We start from the raw sequence: 19,238 nt of genomic DNA on the forward strand, positions 1-19,238 counted from the left end.
TCAGTTTTCACCCCCCCCCAACTAAAGTGTGTTTTCCCAATTTTTTTACCATGTAAGGTATATTTTATTTATTTTAATAAAAATTGTATTTACTTAGAAGCATTCAGAATGTCAACAAAACAGCTACAACTTTATTTTTTTCAATTACAGAGTGATATTCAGTTAGCAGAACAACAATTATTTCATATGCTGCATCAAAGACAACTGAGGATGAAAATGTACTAAACCCCCAAATATAACTAATTTGTGCTGTGCACCAAGAAGAACCTGTTTTAAATTTCCATGCCAATTTACAACCTCTATACTGTACTAGGCAAGGTTAGTGGCTATTGAAAATACCACTAAAAGACAGGGTTATCTAGAGACACATCCGGTAGTGTGTTAACTATACAAAAAAAGACACTGTACAGTTTAAAAACAAATCTTACACAGCCTTATGTTTCAATTTTCTTTTCTTTAAAAGGACTGAATTGTGTAGGGGTGGGATATTAAATGCTTTATAGACAAGAAAAAAACTGCTCTAGAACCAACTTATTCATTGTCATTATCATCTTTCTCCTCCTCCTCCTTTTCAGCTTCATCCTCCTCGTCTTTTTCGTCTTCCTCATTTTCTTCCTCCTCCTTTTTTTCTTTTGCTCTTCTCAGCTTTGACAACTCCTCCTTTTTTACACACATCAGATTTTCCTTTAGCCCAGTATGCAGCAAAATCCTTTTCATACTTTTCCTTCAACTTAATTGCCTTCTTTTCATAAAGTTGTTTGTCATTTGCAGCAATATTTCTCTCAACTTTTTGGAGCCTCATCTCCAATAGAAAGACCAGGATGCTCACCTTTGATTTTTGGATGATACTCAGAATAGAATAAGAAAAATGCCAAAGGAGGCCTCTTCGGTGCATTGGGATCCTTAAACTTCTTTTTTGTTTCTCCTTTGGGTGGTATGTAGGTTTTAATTTTTCTTTCATAACAAACCTTATCAGCTTTTGCCATATCATCAAATTTTCCTTTCTCTTTAGCAGACATTGTTTTCCACCTTTCTGAACATTTTTAAGAAAATTCTGAGAAGTTCACAGAAGCATCTGGGTGCTTCTTCTTGTGTTCCTCCTTGCAGGTTTGTGCAAAAAAGGCATATGAAGACATTTTCCTTCTCGGCTTCTTAGGATCATCTTTGACCATTTTTGATTATTTTCCCTTAGAGATGCACAGAGTAGCCCAGGCCCATTTGTCTCTTACTTGCCCCAGTGCTGTCTCTATGGAGCTCAATGTACTGCAATCCCATCTATGGTTTTACTATGGAATAATCTTTTGTATATCTCTGGTTTAATTTCTGGGATATCTTTTTTTGTTGTTCTACCACTTGATATTTTAATGCAAATTGCTTTATTAATATATTTCAAAGACCAAATTCACTTTAATTAGCTTAAAATTAGTGCTTGTTATTCTTACCTCTTTCCTATACATTTCCATTATGATTTTATCCAGTTCTATTTTAAAAACAAGCTTTTGATGGCTTTAAAAAAGACAGATATTTTATCAAATCTATGAGCTATCTTAAAGAACATATTCTACTCTTTTGAAGGAGAGGAAAAGGAAAAAGTCAAAGATGAGCATATAGTTTCAAGTCTGGATGATAGAGAAGATTATTGTGCCCTGAAGGACTGTATTAAAAAAAGTGGGAAACTAAGAAATAGTATAATATTAATGGCTAGCATTTATATGGGCAGCTAGGTGGTGCAGTGGATAGAGTGGTGGGCCTGGAGTCAGGAAGATCTAAGTTCAAATATAGCCTCATACACTTCCTGGCCGTGTGACCCTGGGTGTCACTTAACTCTGCCTCCTCATCTGTAAAATGAGTTGGAGAAGGGAATGGCAAACCACTCAGCATCTTTGCCAAGAAAACCCCAAAATGGGGTCATGAAGAATTGGATATGACTGAACATCAAAAGCATTTACATATCAGTTTTAGGTTTATAAGTCCTTTACAAATATTATCTCATTTGATCCTCACAACAACCTCATGGGGAAGGTTCTATTATCTTCATTTTATGGGTTGTTATACTATGGGGTTAACTTGTCCCTCAACAAAGTGGGTTAAAGGATGAATATTCTGTGGGTCAACTAACAAAACAACAAAACCAGTGAGAAACAACTCCAGGGTGGTTTGGTGTGGAGAGGAATGGGGAATGGATGAGAGAGGGAAACCATCAGGAGAAGCTTCTGGGGTGTATCTTAGTGGCTTCTCATTTGTCAAGATTACCAGGTTTGTCTGGGAAAGGAGAACAACAAGGAAGGTATATATAAATTGGTTTTAATAACAAAACTAGGATAGGGAGTGTAGGGAAGGAGAAAAAACTACCACTTAGGTCTAAAGGTAACTGTCAGGGGATGGAGAGATGGAGATGTCTACTCTAATAACTAAATCTACCAGCAGACAGCCTAGGGCAAGAGCTGGATGGTCAGAGTTAAGGGTATCTCACGAATCTGTCCTTGGCTGCTCTCTAGATGTCTCTGGTCCCAGGAAATTCTGATCAAACAGCAAGATAATCCAAGTTAGAAGTGAGGGAGATGGGATTTTCTCTATGTCCACCAACACAGAAAAATCCTTAGCCTGAAACTTCATGGTCTTGATTGAAGATCTTGTGTTCAGGTTCAAGGAACAACTCCAAAAGTATTAAGATCCCAAACACCACACAGACTCACTTACAGCTGCTTACAAAGCTACCAATTGCCAGCAACTCCTAACTGCAGAGCAACTGTGTGAAAATGTCCCCTTTGGTAGGATTCCAAGTTTGGAATTCCAAACTCCTGCCAGCTTGCCAGGAAAAGTCTGCTAACTAAATCTCTAATCTATATTATCTCTATAACAGGGTGAAGGAATTAAGGTGGAAAGAGGTTAAGTGATTTGTTTAGGTTTGCACAATGAATAATAGAGGAAGCTGGGTGATGCAGTGGATAGATGTTAGATCTAGAGTAGGGAAGACCTGAATTCAAATGTAGTAGCAGATACATACCAGCTGTGTGACCCCGAGCAAGTCATTCAATCTCTATTTGCTTCAGTTTTCTCATCTATAAAATGAGCTGGAGAAGGAAATTGTAAAGGACTCCAATATCTTTGCCAAGAAAGCCTCAAATGTGCTTACAAAGAGTTGGATATGACTGAACAATAACAAATTCTAAGGGACAGAGCTAATGAGAGACTCCACTCAAGGTATGGTAAAGGTATGGATACAGGATCTGGGCTACTGGGATACGGGGGCTAATCTCAGCACTGAACTCTCAGTGTAGTTGTGAAGATAAAATGAGATAATATTTGTAAAGTGCTTAGTAGCATAGTGCTAGCTTAATAGCAGATACTTAACAAATGCTTATTTCCTTCCTTCCTTCCTTATTCCCTTCCTTTCTTTTCCCCTTCCTGAAGCAAAATTTGAACTTAGGCTTTCCTTATTCCTAGTCCTGGTCTCTGTTCACTTTACTACCTAACTGCCATTCTGTTAACATCACCTAACCAGCCTATCTCATTTTCCTCTTTTTGGTAATATGGCAAATTACCTAAACTCTCTGAATTTCAGTTTCCTCATCTACAATAACATTCATAGCTGTAATTATTCAAAATACTACTTAATATTAATTATTTATTATTAATCATAAAAATAATAATAGTATCTATGGTATAGGGATTATAAGGATCATTTGAGATACTGTATGCAAAGCAGTTGGCATACTTCAAGATAGTAAATAATTGTCAGCTATTATACATTGCTGTTTGGAAGATTTACAAAAAGATATGAGAAGGGATGGGGTTCATGATTTGCAATGGTAAATTAACTACACTGATGAAAATGATGAATTTAAATTTATATTAGTACATATTTCTAATATTATCTTTATCATGAATAAGTTGATATGGTATTTCTTGTTTTTCCATTTGGATGGTAAGATCTTTTTTGGTTGAAGACTATCTTCCTTGTTTGTAGGTTCCCCAGTGCTAGGCTCATATCAGAGTATTCAAAAAAGACTTGTTGATTGATCTGCCTTGAACTTCTTTTAAGCTTTTGTTGGTAAACCTTATCTTTCTGAGGCAGTCTGTTGGAAGGAAAAGATCACTGAGTCAGGAGCCAGAGGTCCTGGTTTAAAAAGAAAGTTCTGCCATTTCCCACTGATGTGACTTTGGGTAAGTAACAAACCTCTTTTAGCCTCTGTAATCTTGTCAGTAAAATCAGGAGCTGGAATGAGATTATCTCTGATGTCCCTTCTATCTTAAAATCAGCAATTTGGGTAGCAGTTATTTTCATTCTACCAAAAGGAATAACATAAGAAAAGCACTCTGTAAGTCATAAAGTATTGTGCAGATGTCAGTATGTTATTATAAGTATATTTTCTTCATGGGAACTATCATTCTTCTCATGTGCTAAACCTAATATCCTTGAGTTTTTCTAAACTCTGAGGTTTTTGATTTCTTTATTTCAATGTTCAAGTTTTGGTACAGAGCAGCAATACTTAGAATTATTGAGGCAAGGAGCTTGGTAATAATCACAGTGTGAGACATCAATTACTGCAGAAATTCACCTTAGAGTTTCATTGTAATTAGAACCCTAAGAATGTATACTGTATAATTATGGCAATTCTTCTTTGTGGAGTCTAGACTTAGAAGTTAAGTATTGAAGAATTTTAGTTACTGAACTGTATGTCCAAAGGTACTGATTCTTGCAAGGTGGTTGCATCTCATTCATGTCCAGCACAGTGGACAGAAGACTAGACTTGAAGTCAGGAAGAATTGAGTTCAAATTCTGCCTCAGGTACTTTTGTATGTAGTTGTATGATCCTGGACAAGTCACTTAATCTTTATGCCTTGGTTTCCTTATCTAAAAAAATGAGGTCAATAATGTATCAACCCCACAGGATTGTCTTATGAGGATTAAATAATATTTTACATATATATATTGTAGTATACAGAATTGGGGGTTATAGTTTTTTCTAGCTTTGGCTGAGTTCCAAAAGCAGTTGGGCTTTTAGAATCTTGAGGAGAGAGGCAGTTGACTGGATCTTCCGTGAAGGGAGGAAGTCAATGATCGAGCTCTTAGAGTATCTAGCTTCAATATTGAAATTTAGCCTAGCATTGATAGATTTACTTAAGAAATTATTATTTTAGATAGACCCTTTATATCTTCCTTTCCCAATACCACCCTGCCTTCCCTCCCTTACCTTAGTAGCTGTGGAGTTTATAAGGAGAGAAAATAGAGAGGAGTTAAATCTGTGGAGAGTTATCTAATTGACAGCATTATTTATAATTTAATCAAATCATCATTTATTCCCTTTAGATAGTATTTGTAAAACTGAATAAGGCAGGTCCTTATTCAGATTCCATCTTTATTTCCCTTCTCCCACTTGAGGTTCCTGAGATAACTAATAGGGCTTTCCTTTAACCCACCTTCCTATCAACATCCTTCAAACAAATAAACCCTTTTGTGTCATCCTTCAAACAATTAAACCCTTTGTGTTTCAATATACACACACACATACACATACATACATGTCTATGTATGTATGTATATATACATATATACATATATATATATAGTGCTTTATAAGCCTTAAAGTTTTATTTAATTGCTAGTTGTTATTTTTTTCTGTAGAATAGAGCCCCTAAGAGGCAAGGTAGGACTTTGGTATACAATGTTCTTTAGAGCAGAAATTCTTAATCCTTTGACCACTCTGGCAATCTGGTGTAACCTATGGACCCCTTCTCTTAATGATGGGATCATAGATTAAAGGATGAAGGCCATTTACTTTCACCCACCTATTTTTACAGATGAGGAAAATGAGGCTCAGTGTGGTTAAATGACTTGTATAATATTATAAAACACTAAGAGGCTGAGCCAGGATTTTGCCCCCAGTCCTTTGACTCCAAATCCAGGGCTCTTTTCAGTATGCCACTACTCTTGTTTCCGTCTCTAGAAGGCAGATAATAGTTGCTACTTAATGGCTCAAACAATGTTGAAAGATTTAGGATGTTGAAAAGTATGTCACTAGGGAGAGCACCAAAGGTTGGGACAATAAACACTTTGAAATAGTAATTTCAGCCATATTTAGTCAATAAAATCCCCAGAATACTAAGTTTGTCACAACTTAAACTAGATTTACATTGGCACTGGCTAATTAAGTTCTTTTAGGGCTCATCGATAAGCTAGAAAAAGTTGTAACCAGACAATCTGCTTTGAAATATTGTCTGATTAGCTGGGTTTGTAAAACTTCAGGGTGAGGAACTGCACATACCTTCAATTCTATGCTTAACAACATTTCCTACTTGTTTTATTGTTTTTCCCCCCCTTCACATTCTGTATATTCAATAAACTATTACTGAACTAAATGTAATGACCAAACAAATACCACACACTATAAAGCAGCATTACAAATTATGCCATAAGGTGAATTTTATGCCTCCATAAAGTCTTTTAAGAATTAGTTTTTACCCTATTTGAGATTTTTTAAAACCAAGTTTTTTATTTCTTTTTCATGTTTTTAATTTTTAAGTAGCTTAGTTGGCTTTTCCATTGCTGAAAAATTAAACACTTTGAAATATGAGAAAGTATTGACCATATTTGTTTATTAGGTACAAGACCCTTTAGCCCTAACATGAGGCAATTAGTTAAAAAATGTGGCATGCTTGCCTCTTTTTAAAAGGAACCTGGTGCTTTTGAAATGAATGGCTATTAAATTACTCTGAATTCTTAGGACCACAGATTTAGAACCAAAAGGGGAAATAAAGGTCATAGAGCTCAACTTCTTTATTTTACTGTTGGGGAACTGAGGCTCAGAGAATTTACTTACCTCATCCAAGGTCACATAACTAATAATTATGTGAGGTAGGATTTGAACTTGAGTCTAGCGCTTGATCTATTGTGGCATTCTGTATCTTGACTTTTCTGGTCTGTCCATAGCTCAACTTGAGATATGACAAATTATTTTGTTTCTTGATCACCTCTCAAAGGCTAACTATTTAAGTTTGCACAGAAGGCTTCAGAATGATTAATTTATGTGATGATATTCTCTTTGGTTTGTCTCTTTACTTTTTGTTTGCACTGGATCCCATGCTACTTGAGACACATAATTTTGTTTACACCTCTCACATTCAACATTATATCTTTTCTCTTCAATGATTTGTGTTCATAGGTATTATGATTAAAATTCTCTGAAGGTTGAATATTAATTTATAATTATTAAATAGTAAAAAGCAGGCCAGAGTGATGATGCTTCAGTGGATGTCCTTGGCATCTTTGATGTCTGGCCAACCTCTAAGCACTCCATAATTCTTACTTCAGTTTCATGACTATTGGAACAAATTGTTTTTATTTGCCCATTGTGCCAGGGGGTCTTCACAAGCTTGAGGTAAACATTGCTCTTGATCTCCAACAGATTTGAGACCCAATGGTTTCTTTTAGCTTGGTTTAGCCCATCTGCCAAGGTAGTTTTACCAAGGTGTGACTGCTTTGCATGCTTTAGTTTCTTGGAGTCACAGGTGAGAGTTGGGTGAAAGGTGGACATCAAAGGTGGATGAGCAGCCCTGAAAAGGACTTGTCATGTCCTCACTCCTGTTATAAGAAAGCAACAGGGGAAAAGCCAATCTCTTTAGGTCCATCCCAAGAAAGACAAGACAGCCTTAAGGCTTAACTGTCTTTTAGAAACAGTTCAGTTACCTCTGCAGAATTTCAGAACCTTTCCCTGCCTCTGCATCTTTTCCAGATCCTGCTCATATGCTCAAATCCTCTCCTTCCTTATAACCCTCCAGAGATGCTAGTACTCCAGGAATATCCCATATACCCCACAGCAAGAATATTAGAGGAAGGAAGGATAAAGAAGAGATAGCAAATGAAACAATGGCAGAGGAAGAGTAGCCTGTTCTGGGCCATTTTCAAATTGCTAAAAGGGAATAGTTGAATATATATTAATGATCTTGACTCTTAACTGTGATGAGAATGTTGAACAAGTTATAGCTCAGAGTTTCACTTCATTTCCCTTTTAAATTAGACTCTTCCAACTCTTTTATTCTTCCAGTATCTCATTACAAGATCAAAGGGCCTCACATCTGTTTCATTCTCTAAAATATGTTTTGTCTTCTGAATTTTTGGTCACTGGTCTTGGATTTCTGAGTCTAACTGAACAAAATTAAAGGGATCTTTAAAACATTCTAAAACCTCTTTCAATGAGGGAATGATGAATGCAGGAACTAACTTTTCCCTTTCCCCTCACATTTCCCTTCTGTTTCTTTCTGGAATATAAAATCTAGATCTTTAGTAATCATGTTCTATCCTGATAATGATAGTATTGGCTCTCAAAGAATATACTTTACATTGAGGAAATAACATGTACATGTAAAAGTATACATAAAACCTAGGCAAAGTATATATAAAAAAATTTGGAGATGTAAGAAATATTGAAAGGTATTAAGAAACAATTTTAAAGTGGAATAGGAGAAGCTAGGAGATATAAATAAGGGCCTCATCTAAGAAGGAAGCTAGGGGTTTCAAAAGGCTTTTGTGTAGAGGGAGTGAATTTGAGGCATTGGGGATAGTCAGGGCAAAGACATGGAGATGGGAGATGGGATTTTGCTTGTGAGGAATGGCAAGGAACACTTAATTGATCACAGAGTAAATGAATGAGAATAATGTGAAATAAATATTTATTTTTTCATATATTTTCATTTTTATTTATTATTAAATTATATATTCATATAAATTAAATTTATATGAAAAATAAATTTCATTTATTTATTTTCATACAAACTTCTACATTATATTACATTCATATTATATATTTTATATGTAATCATTATATGTTAGACAATATTACATAATATAACATTATGTTATATTATTTTCATATTAATTTTCATATATGTACACATATATGAAAATACCCCCTTGATTTTTCTAGTTGGTACAGTAGAAACATTGATAAAAATGCATGTTTAAATATTTTCAGAGAAAATATAAACCTTCAAGTATAGGTATGATTTTAATACTTTGCCTCTATCCAAGATCTGCCTAGGTGGTGAAAGGTTAGCAGATATGAGATTGGGCTTAATAATGTAGTAACTACTCAGCAGTTGTAAATATGTAAACCAGTGATTCTTAACATTTTGTGTGTGTGTGTGTGTGTGTGTGTGTCATGGACTCTTTTGTCAGTCTACTGAAGCCTATATATCCCTCCTCAGAATAATGTCTTTAAATGAATAAAATATAACATATAGGATTACAAAGGGAACCAATTATATTGAAATAGAGTTATCAAAAAAAAAAAGCTCATGGAGGTTAAGTTAAGAACCCCTGATTTAGGAGGAGCTTGGTAGTACAGAGGCTAGAGTGTAAAGCTAAAAGTCAGGAAGACCTGAATTTAAGTCTGGTCTTAGAAACTTCCTAGCTGTGTCACCCTGGGCAAGTCACTTAACCCCAATTGCCTAGCCCTTACCACTTTTTTGCCTCAGAAACAATAATTAGCATTAATTCTAAGACAGAAGGCAAGGGTTAAAAAAAACCCCAAACAAACAGAAAACAAAAAACCCTTGATTAAACTGGGTGGAGAGAATGTGAATAGTGTCCTAATATTCCTGTGGAAAAAAACTAATGTAAGTTAAGTTGTGGTTTTTATAACCGCCCCCCAACAAAACAGATAAATCATTGGTTAATATAATTTTTAAAAAGCAAAAAGAAAACCAGATCACTAGCATAAAAAATTTAAAGAGTGAACTTATCACTAATGAAGATGAAATCAAAGCAATTATTAGGAAATATTTTGCTCAATTATATGCCAACATACTGAACAATTTAAGTGAAATTAGAATACTTTCATAAATATAAATTGCCTAGACTAACAGAGGAAGAAATATGATAGCTAAGTAAATCTATTTTAGAAAAAGAAATTGAACAGGCCATACATTACATGAACTTCCTAAGAAAAAAGTTTCAGGACCACATGAATTTACAAGTGAATTTTATCAAACATTAAAAATAATCTAATTCTAATATTAAATAAATAATTTAGAATAATTAATAAAAACTAAGCCTTTCAAAACTCCTTTTATGAAACAAAGATGGTGCTGATACCAGCACCAAGAAGAACAAAAACAGAGAAAGAAAATTATAGGCCAAATTCAGTAATGAATATGGATACAAAAATATGAAATAAAATATTAGCCAGGAGACTCCAACAATATATCACAAAGACTATTCATAATTGCCAAACAGGATTTAACATAAAGAAAACAATTAACATAATTTATTATGTCTACAAAAAATAATAAAAATCATACCATTATTTCAATAGATGTAGAAAAAGCTCTTGAAAAAATATAATATCTATTCCTTTTAAAACACTTGAAAGCAAAATGAATGAATTTTTCCTTAGAATAATAAGGATATACTTAAAATAATCAGAAACATTATTTGTAAGGGGCATGTTAGAAGCCTTTTCAATAAGATCAAGAATAAAACAATGATGCCCATTATCACCAATATTATTTAATATTGTATTAGAAATAGTAGTAATACCAATAAGAGAAGGAAAAGAAATCAAAGGAATCAAAATGGGCAAAGAGGTAATAAAATTATCTCTTTTTGTAGGTGGTATGATTATATATACATACATATATGTATATATCTAATCTTAGGGACTCAACTAAAATTAGTTGAAGCTGTCAATAATTTTAGAAAGGTATCATGATAAAAAATAAACCCATATAAATTGTCAGAGTTTCTCTATATCATCAATAATGTCTTACAGGAAGAGATAGTAAGAGATAATCCATTTAAACTAACCATAGATAGACTAAAATACCCAGTAATGTATCTGCCAAGACATTCCCAGAAACTATATGAACAGAATTATAAAAATTATAAATAAATATATTTATATTTATTATGTACAATAATATATAAAATAAAACAAATTATAAACTTTTTATAAAAATAAAGTCAGATTCAACTAATTGAAGAAATATTAATTGTTCATACATGGGCACAGCCAATATAATTAAAATGATAATCCTACCTAAACTAATCTACTGATTCAATGCCATTCCAATTAAATGTTCAAAAATCATATTATTGGACTACAAAAAAATAATAAAATTAATTTGGAAAAACAAAAGTTCAAGAATATCAAACAAATTTATGGAAAAAAGTAAAGGAAGGAGGTTTAGCAGTACCAGATTGTGAACCATATTATAAAACAGTGATGATTAAAATATTTGGTACTGGCTAAGAAATAGAAAAGTAGATCAATGGAACAAAACATACAACAAACAATGTAATATGATTATTATAACAGGTTTGACAAAAGTAAAGTTTCCAGTTTTGGAATAAGAATTCACTGTTTGGTAAAAAATTGTTGGGAAGACTGGAAAACAATCTGATGTAAACTAGATATAGACCAATGTCTTACACTATTTTCTAAGATAAGATCAAAATGGATATATAACCTAGACATACAGGGAGATATCATAAGCAAATTAGAACAGGGAACATATTACCCATTACATTTATTAATAAGAGAAGAATTTATGAATAAATAAGAAATAGAAAACATTGTGAGATGTCAAATAGATAATTTTGAATACATTAAATTTAAAAAGTTTTGTGCAAATAAGATTAATGTAGCAAAAGTTAGAAGAAAAGCAATAATTTGGGAAAAAAATTGCAATCCATGTTCTTGCCTTCCCCTTCCCCATCCCTTTCTCCCCTCCCCAAGAAGGCAGGTAATATGACATAAGTTGTATATATATTTTCAGAGTTTACCTTTTTGTTTTGTTGTGAAACATATTTATGGAGGAAATAAAGTGAAGATCGTTATGTTTCAATTTACAATCAGATTATTTGCTTTTTCTATGGCTGTGGATATTCTTTTTTGTCATGAATCCCTTGGAATTGTCCTAGATCCTTGCTTTGTTGACAACAGTAAAGTCATTCACAGTTGATCATTATATGTTATTGTTGTTATTGTATACAACACTCTTATTTCTCTTAGAATCACTTAATATGACTTTTCAGGTTTTTTTGTGATCATCTTCTTTGTCATTTCTTATGACACAATAGCATTCCATTACAACCATACATCACAACTTGTTTAGACATTAATACATTGTTGGTAGAACTGTGAACTGATACATCCATTTTGGAGAGCAATTTGGAATTATACTTAAAGAGTTATAAAACTGTGTTTACTTTTTGACCCAGCAATACCATTATTGGGTTTATTACCAATGGTGTTCAAGGAAAAAAGGAAAAGAAACTGTGTTCTAAAATATTTATAGCATCTCTCTTTGTGGTGGTGAAGAATTGGAAACGGAAGGGATGCCCTCAATTGGGGAATGGCTAACATAATTCTGGCAAATGATTGTGTTGAAATACCATTGCTCTATAAGAAATGATGAACAGATTAAATTTGGAAAAAACCATTGAAGAAATATCTATCTGAAATTATGAAGAGTGAAATGAGCTGAAGAGAGAAAGCATTATATACAACAGAAATTTTGTTTGAAGACTGACTTGTGTGTCTACCTCCAGAGAAAGAGGTGGTAAATAGAAATAAATAAGACATCGTTTTATATATAGAGACATCTTTTTGTCAAATGATGCTGTCTTTAATGGGGCGGGGGGGGGGGGGAGGAAGAGAAAGAATTAACTGAGTGCTTTAATGTAACAAACAAATGAATAAACTAATTTAAAAAAAAGAAAGTTAACTTGTAGATTTTAGGTTTAAGTTTTAAACCATTTTACCCAGGGAGATTTTCCAAGCTTTCCCAATATAATTGTGATTCAGCAATTCATTAAAATGTAAATAGAAATGGTCAGACCAAGGAAATGGAGAATTTAAGCCAGATGGTCTTGATTACTAAGGAGTATATTTGTGATGTAGACCCAGGAGCAGAAGCTGAGATAAAAGCTAATAACACAGGCAAACATCTAACTAGGACTTCTAGGAGAAGGAATAGGAAGGGAACAGGCATTTACTATGTGCCAGGCACTGTACTAAACACTACAAAAACTATCCCATTTTATCCTCACAACATCTTTGGGAGTCAGATGCTCTTATCTCCATTTTACAATTTAGGAAACTGAGGCAGATAGCAATTTAAGTGACTTGCCCAGGGTCACATAGTTAGTAAGTATATTAGGCTGGGCTTTTAACTCAAATCCTCCTGACCCTAGAACCAGTTCTCTATGCACTTCCACCCACCTCCTCCTGACAGTTCAACCAGAAATCTTTCACTCGCTATGTCTGTCTTAATAATGCTATTATTCAAATAGAGGTTAAAATAAAAAAGTTTTGACTTGAACTATATTAGAAAATTACTGCTGATCTTCCTGGAATGTTGCTCCTCCCTCCCATCGAGTCACTTTCTTTTTCTTTTTTAAGATGCAGCTCCAGTTCCATCTTAAAGAAGTTATTCCTGATTCCTTCAACTGCTAGTGGCTTCCCTTCCAAGTAATCTTGTATTTATCTATTTAATACATGTTTGTGTTTTTTTAATTTTATGTCACACATTTTTATATGTATTTCTCATTTTCCCCATTAGAAAATAAGGTCTCTGACAGTAGGGATTGCTTTATTCTTTGTACTTTCATCCCTGGCACCTAGGACAGTGCCTGGCACCTAATTAGCACTTTAATCCTCCTTGCCTTAATTATTCATTCTTTAACGTTTAAATTAAATGTTACCTTATCTATAAAATCTTCCTTGATCTCCATATCCTCTCGCTTTATTAAAAAACGACCTCTTTAGACTTCACATATCACTTTCTTTTGTGGCTGTAGTGTTTTTATTGTTGTCATGTATTTTATTTTATTTTATTTTTCTTGGTAGGGAGGAGACACATATCAGGGAAGCTCTTAAGGAGGAGTTTAGCTTCATCAATGCAGATTGGCAACTGGGTTGCAATTTATAGACTTATGTCTGGGGTATTGAGAGGTTAAGTGCCTTGTCCAGGGACATGCAGTTAGAATGTAGAAGAGATAAGACTTGAACCCCAACTTTTATTAACTTCAAGCTGATTCTCAATTCTCTAAATCACACACCTCTTTTTTTAAAAACCCTCACCTTCCATCTTAGAATCAATACTGTATATTGGTTCCAAGGCAGAAGAGTGGTAAGGGCTAGGCAATGGGGGTGAAGTGACTTGCCCAAGGTCATACAGCTGGGAAGTGTCTGAGGTCAGATTTGAACCCAGGACCTCCCCTGTCTCCGGATCTGGCTCTCAATCTACTGTACAACCCAACTCCCTCACACACACCTCTAATTACACAGAGTGATTATAATAATATGACAACAGCACTAAAATGCATCTGAACTCAGATTAAAAACAGTAATTAATATTGGTTCCTAAGTACAAAAGATAAAATTCATGTTCTTCAAGGGAAAGGTGGTTTGGGGTGAAATAAAGATGTTTAACATTGTATATACTTTCAGGTATTGTCACTGTTGGTTGGTTTTGTTTAAAATTTTCTCTGCGACAAGAGAGCTCTGTTAGAGAAAAATGACTAATATGTAAAACAAAACCCTAAAACATTATTACAACTTAAAAATTAAACATTAGCTCTAATGGTGAAAATATACATATATTCATGAAACCCAATATTATAATAGATTATCTGTAACATGAATCTCAATTTTAGGTGTCTATGTTACCCTAGCCATACCCCTTAATCTCTATCTGCCTCAGTTTCCTAACCTGTAAAATGGGGATAAGAACACCTGTCTCCTTCAGATGCTGTGAAGATAAAATGGGGTAGTATTTGTAGTTCTTAGGACAGTGTTTGGCACACAGCAAATTGCATGTTGCTATCACAGAACTGCTTCCTAGGAGGGGAAGAGAACAGGATAGACTAGTATCAGGAAAACATAGAAGAAAACATCAAGGAAAATAAGGTGATTTTCAGTGTCATAAGGTGCAGAGAGGTAAAGAAGGATGAGGACTAGAAAAAGCCATTGGACTTGGAGATTAAGATGTCATTGATAATTTTAGAGAGTAGTTTTTGTTGAATAGTGAAGTCAGCAGTAAAACTGTAGAGAGTTAAAAAGAGAATAGTAGCAAATGAAGAAACAAATATCATAGATGGCCTTTTCAAGAGATTTAGCCACAACAGGGAGGAGAGATGTGGAATGATAGTGGGGATGGATGGATAAAGGGAAGGGTTCTTGAGGACAGGGATTGTATGGTCACATTTGTAAGCAGCATCCAAGAGATAGGGAGCTACTGAATATTAGTGAGAGAGTGGAATTAATTGAAGAGGGAATATTCTGGAGTTCATATGATGGAATGGGATCATTTGTGCATGTAGAGAGGGTTTGGTTTCATGTGAGACAAGGGTGAAGGAGGAAATGGTAGAGGCATTTGGATGATGTGAATCATAAAGAGGGAAGAAGAGGGTGCTTTTTGTGAATGGCCTCAGTTTTTTCAGTGATGCATGAGGCAAAGTTCTCAGAATTAAGGAGTGGGGGAATTTATTTATATAAAATACATAAAATAAACTAGAAGGGAAACAGGTCAGAAGAACTGATTTAAATTTAAAGGACTAATAGTCATTTCTCAATTGGTAAATGGTCAATGGATGTTAATAAGTTTTCAAAAATGTGCCTTTATCTTGAACCAGTTATATACTATTACTTGGCTTTTGTTGCAAAAGAAATAAAAAAAAGGAGAAAAGTGATTTAGATGTAAAAAAAAATATTTGTATTAATCAACAATATCAATAACACCCCTTCCAGCTTCCAGGATGCTCTGAAGGTTTTTGGTTTTTTTTTTTCCCCCTTCCTCTTTCAAAGGGACAGTGCTATTTCATTGTGCAATTAAGTAATCTGTGAAAAGCTTGACTTCTCCACACTAACATCTTCTGTAGTATCTCTATCAGTTATTGAAGGTGCTCTTTAAGAGATACAACTTTTGCATGTTTTCTTGGAGTAATTTCTGATCTTAAAAGCCATAGAAATAAAAACACAACAAAAGAGAACAATAAAACATTTGTACCTGGCATGAAATTCATTCCTTATTGAAAGAAGACTAACTAACTGATTTCATCTGCTCCAGGTCAGACTTTTTGGGCCATTCTAGTGTCAGTAAAAGCATCCAAATACAACTGTTACTGTCACAAAATGAAATGGTATGACATTATTGCATGTCCTCCATAACTCACACATCACTTTAGTTCACCAGTGTAATTCACTCCACTTATCTAGCTCAACAATATATCTGGAATGTATCGTCTTAGAGATTTATAGTCTAAGTAGTTAAATGACTTACTCAGGTTCACAAAGCCAATAGTTCTCACAGATATGATTGAATTTGGTTTTTCCTAATGCCAAAGCCAGCCAATCAAAATTGTCCACAGGTGGTCTCAAGCTTAGATATGTCCCTGTAGTACTTACTGGCAGTAATTATAGTGCCTTTAAATTAAATTTAAAAAAATTAAGTGATCAGGATAAAGGCATTTTCTTGAGATCTGTTTAAAGGTAACCAGTATTCTTGAAAGGTAGTATGGAAAGGTGGATTGAGAGGCAACATAGAATTTGGCTTTGACTGGGTTCATGTCCCACCTTTGACACATATTGTATAAGAATGAGAAAATCATTCAATCTTTCTGTGTCCCAGGAAGCTATTTAAGAATCTAAATTTTTATTAAAAATTTTAAAAAATCATTTTAAAACCCATACCATCTGTCTTTAGAACTGATACTAAGTATGTAGATCTGAAATTAAATCAGTACTCCACTGACAAAAGACTTTTAACTAATTAATACTATGAATTGATTCCAAGAAAGAAGAGCAGTAAGAGCTAGGGAATTGGGGTTAAGTGACTTGTCCAAGGTTACATAGCTAGGAAGTATCTGAGGCCAGATTTGAACTCAGATCCTTCCAATTCCAGGCCTGACTATGTACTGTATTGTAAATTGAAGAGCAATGGCTGATCAGCATTGGAAATGGGAGTTTCAGCACCTGGCAATTCCTTTTATCAATGAAATCACAGGGCCAATTCGAATTTCCAATAAAACAACAGTTTCAGACTAAAATAAACAAACAGCAACAATAATAAAACAAAACAGCGTTCATAAATGAACTCTCTTCATTTGGTGACTAGTCTGCAAATTCACCAATCCCAGCAATGTACACCATAATAGGATAGAGAAATGGTGTTCAACAAAGGAGAAAATCAGAAGCTCTTTCCTAAAAAATCTTTCATGCCAGGAATATCTCAGATACTAATCTTTCTCCAGAATGGAGGCTCTCCAAACTCTCTAAAATCTTGCCATAGGTGTAATTATGAATCCTGGCCTGGATTCTAGTGTTAAGAACATTGTATTGGTAGCACTACATTATATCCTGGCACACAGTACCCTTGTGATGGAAGTGATCCAATTACTTATAACAGATTATGGCTGTTAGGAAATTTTAGGGTCCTATTTACTTTGATTCATTCAGAGATGACTAGTTTCAGGGCCTTCTCTGGTCATTTTGGAACTGGCCCATTTCCCACTGGTTTCTTGGAAATTGGTTATTGTGTCTTTTTTCCCTTTTGTAGCCTTTGCAATCAATTTATGAAGTCATCAGATTTTCATTGATGAACTCTCAAGTTCCAATAAACTAATCTTTCATCAATAGATCTTGACAGTAAGATTTGTAGAGGCTTTTTTACATGGATTAGATATTATTTGAAAATGTATGCCTTATTTGGCAAAGGAGCTCTCTTTTGAAAATTAACTCAAGGACCACTGGGACAATTACACTGAAAATAAGAATTTATTCTTTTATGTTGCACATTTCTTGTGAGAATTTTAGCATTTGTACTTCATTCAATTCAATTTAACAGACATTTGTTGAGAGTCTATTATATGCTGTGGGCAAGTAGGTGGTTCGGTGGATTGTGTGCCAAGCTCAAAGTCAGGAAGACTCATCTTACCAGCTGTGTGATCCTGGGCAAGTGAATTACCTCTGTTGGCCTCAGTTCCTCATCTGTCAAATGAACTGGAGAAGGAAATGGCAGACTACTCCAGTATGCTTGCCAAGAAAACCCCAAATGAGGTCACAAAGAGTTGGATATGACTGAAATGACTGATCAACAACTAAATTTTAGGAACTGTGTTAGGCATGAAGGATGTGAAGGCAAAAATGAAACATTCCATGCTCTAAAGGAGTTTACTTTTTTTTGAGGAATACACAATGCATATGAATAACTATATATAAGCTATATATAGAACACATACAAAGCAATTTCATGATGAGAGCAGTGGTGGCAGTATTGGTGGATGGATAGACCTAACCAACTGGGGAGATTTGGAAAGGTCTACTTTATTTTTTTAAATTTTTATTTAAGTATTTTCCATGGTTACATGATTCATGTACTTCCCCCACCCTTCCTCTTCCCCCTTCCAGAGCGGACAAGCAATTCCACTGGCTTATACATGTATGATCACTCAATATCTATTTCCATATTAATCATTTTTATAATAATCTTTTAAAGACCAAAACTCCATACCCCAAACCCTTATAAACAAGTGATAAATCAAATGTTTTTCTTCTGTGTTTCTACTCCCACAGTTCTTTCTCTAAATGTGGATAGTGTTCTTTCTTATAAGTCCCTCTGGATTGTCCTGGATCATTGCATTGCTGCTAGTAGAAAAGTTGATTACTTATGATTGTCCCACAATGTTTCACTTTCTGTGTATAATGAGGAAAGGTTTACTTTAGGAGGAAGTACCTGAGCTTCAAAGAGAATTAGGGATTCCATGACATGGGCAAAGAAAGAGATCTTCATCAGCATGGGGTCTATCATGGAGCTTGGACATGAAATGGTGACAGAGAGAATCATATATAGGAATCTGTACAGCCAATATTGCTGGAAAACAGAGTGCATATGGAGATGTAATGTGATCAGCCTATAAAAATTGTGGGAGCCTATGAAAATGCCAGATAGATGAGTTTATTTTATGTTAGAGGCAATAGGGACCAAGAAAAGCTTTTTCAACAAGTGAATGATATGGTTTCAGTTTAGAGGTATGTAGAGGAAGAATTGGAAAAGAGAAAAACTGGAGTTAGAGGAATCAATGTAGAATCCATTATAATAATATAGACAAGAGTTGATGAGAGCATGAACTAATGTGGTGCTCATGTGAATGGAGATGAGGAGACAAAGATAATCATTATTTTAGAGGTAAAATTGGTAGGCCTTGGTGACTGACAGAATATTGAGATGAGAGA

General features: G+C 34.3%; 1 pseudogene; it reads right to left on the reverse strand.

The window, feature by feature from the left end:
* Window positions 1–531: 531 nt before the first annotated feature.
* LOC123245516 lies at window positions 532–1,172 on the reverse strand (annotated as a pseudogene).
* Between the last annotated feature and the right edge of the window lie 18,066 nt (window positions 1,173–19,238).

The sequence above is a fragment of the Gracilinanus agilis genome, chromosome 4, assembly GCF_016433145.1.
Source record: "Gracilinanus agilis isolate LMUSP501 chromosome 4, AgileGrace, whole genome shotgun sequence".
Lineage (NCBI taxonomy): Eukaryota > Metazoa > Chordata > Mammalia > Didelphimorphia > Didelphidae > Gracilinanus > Gracilinanus agilis.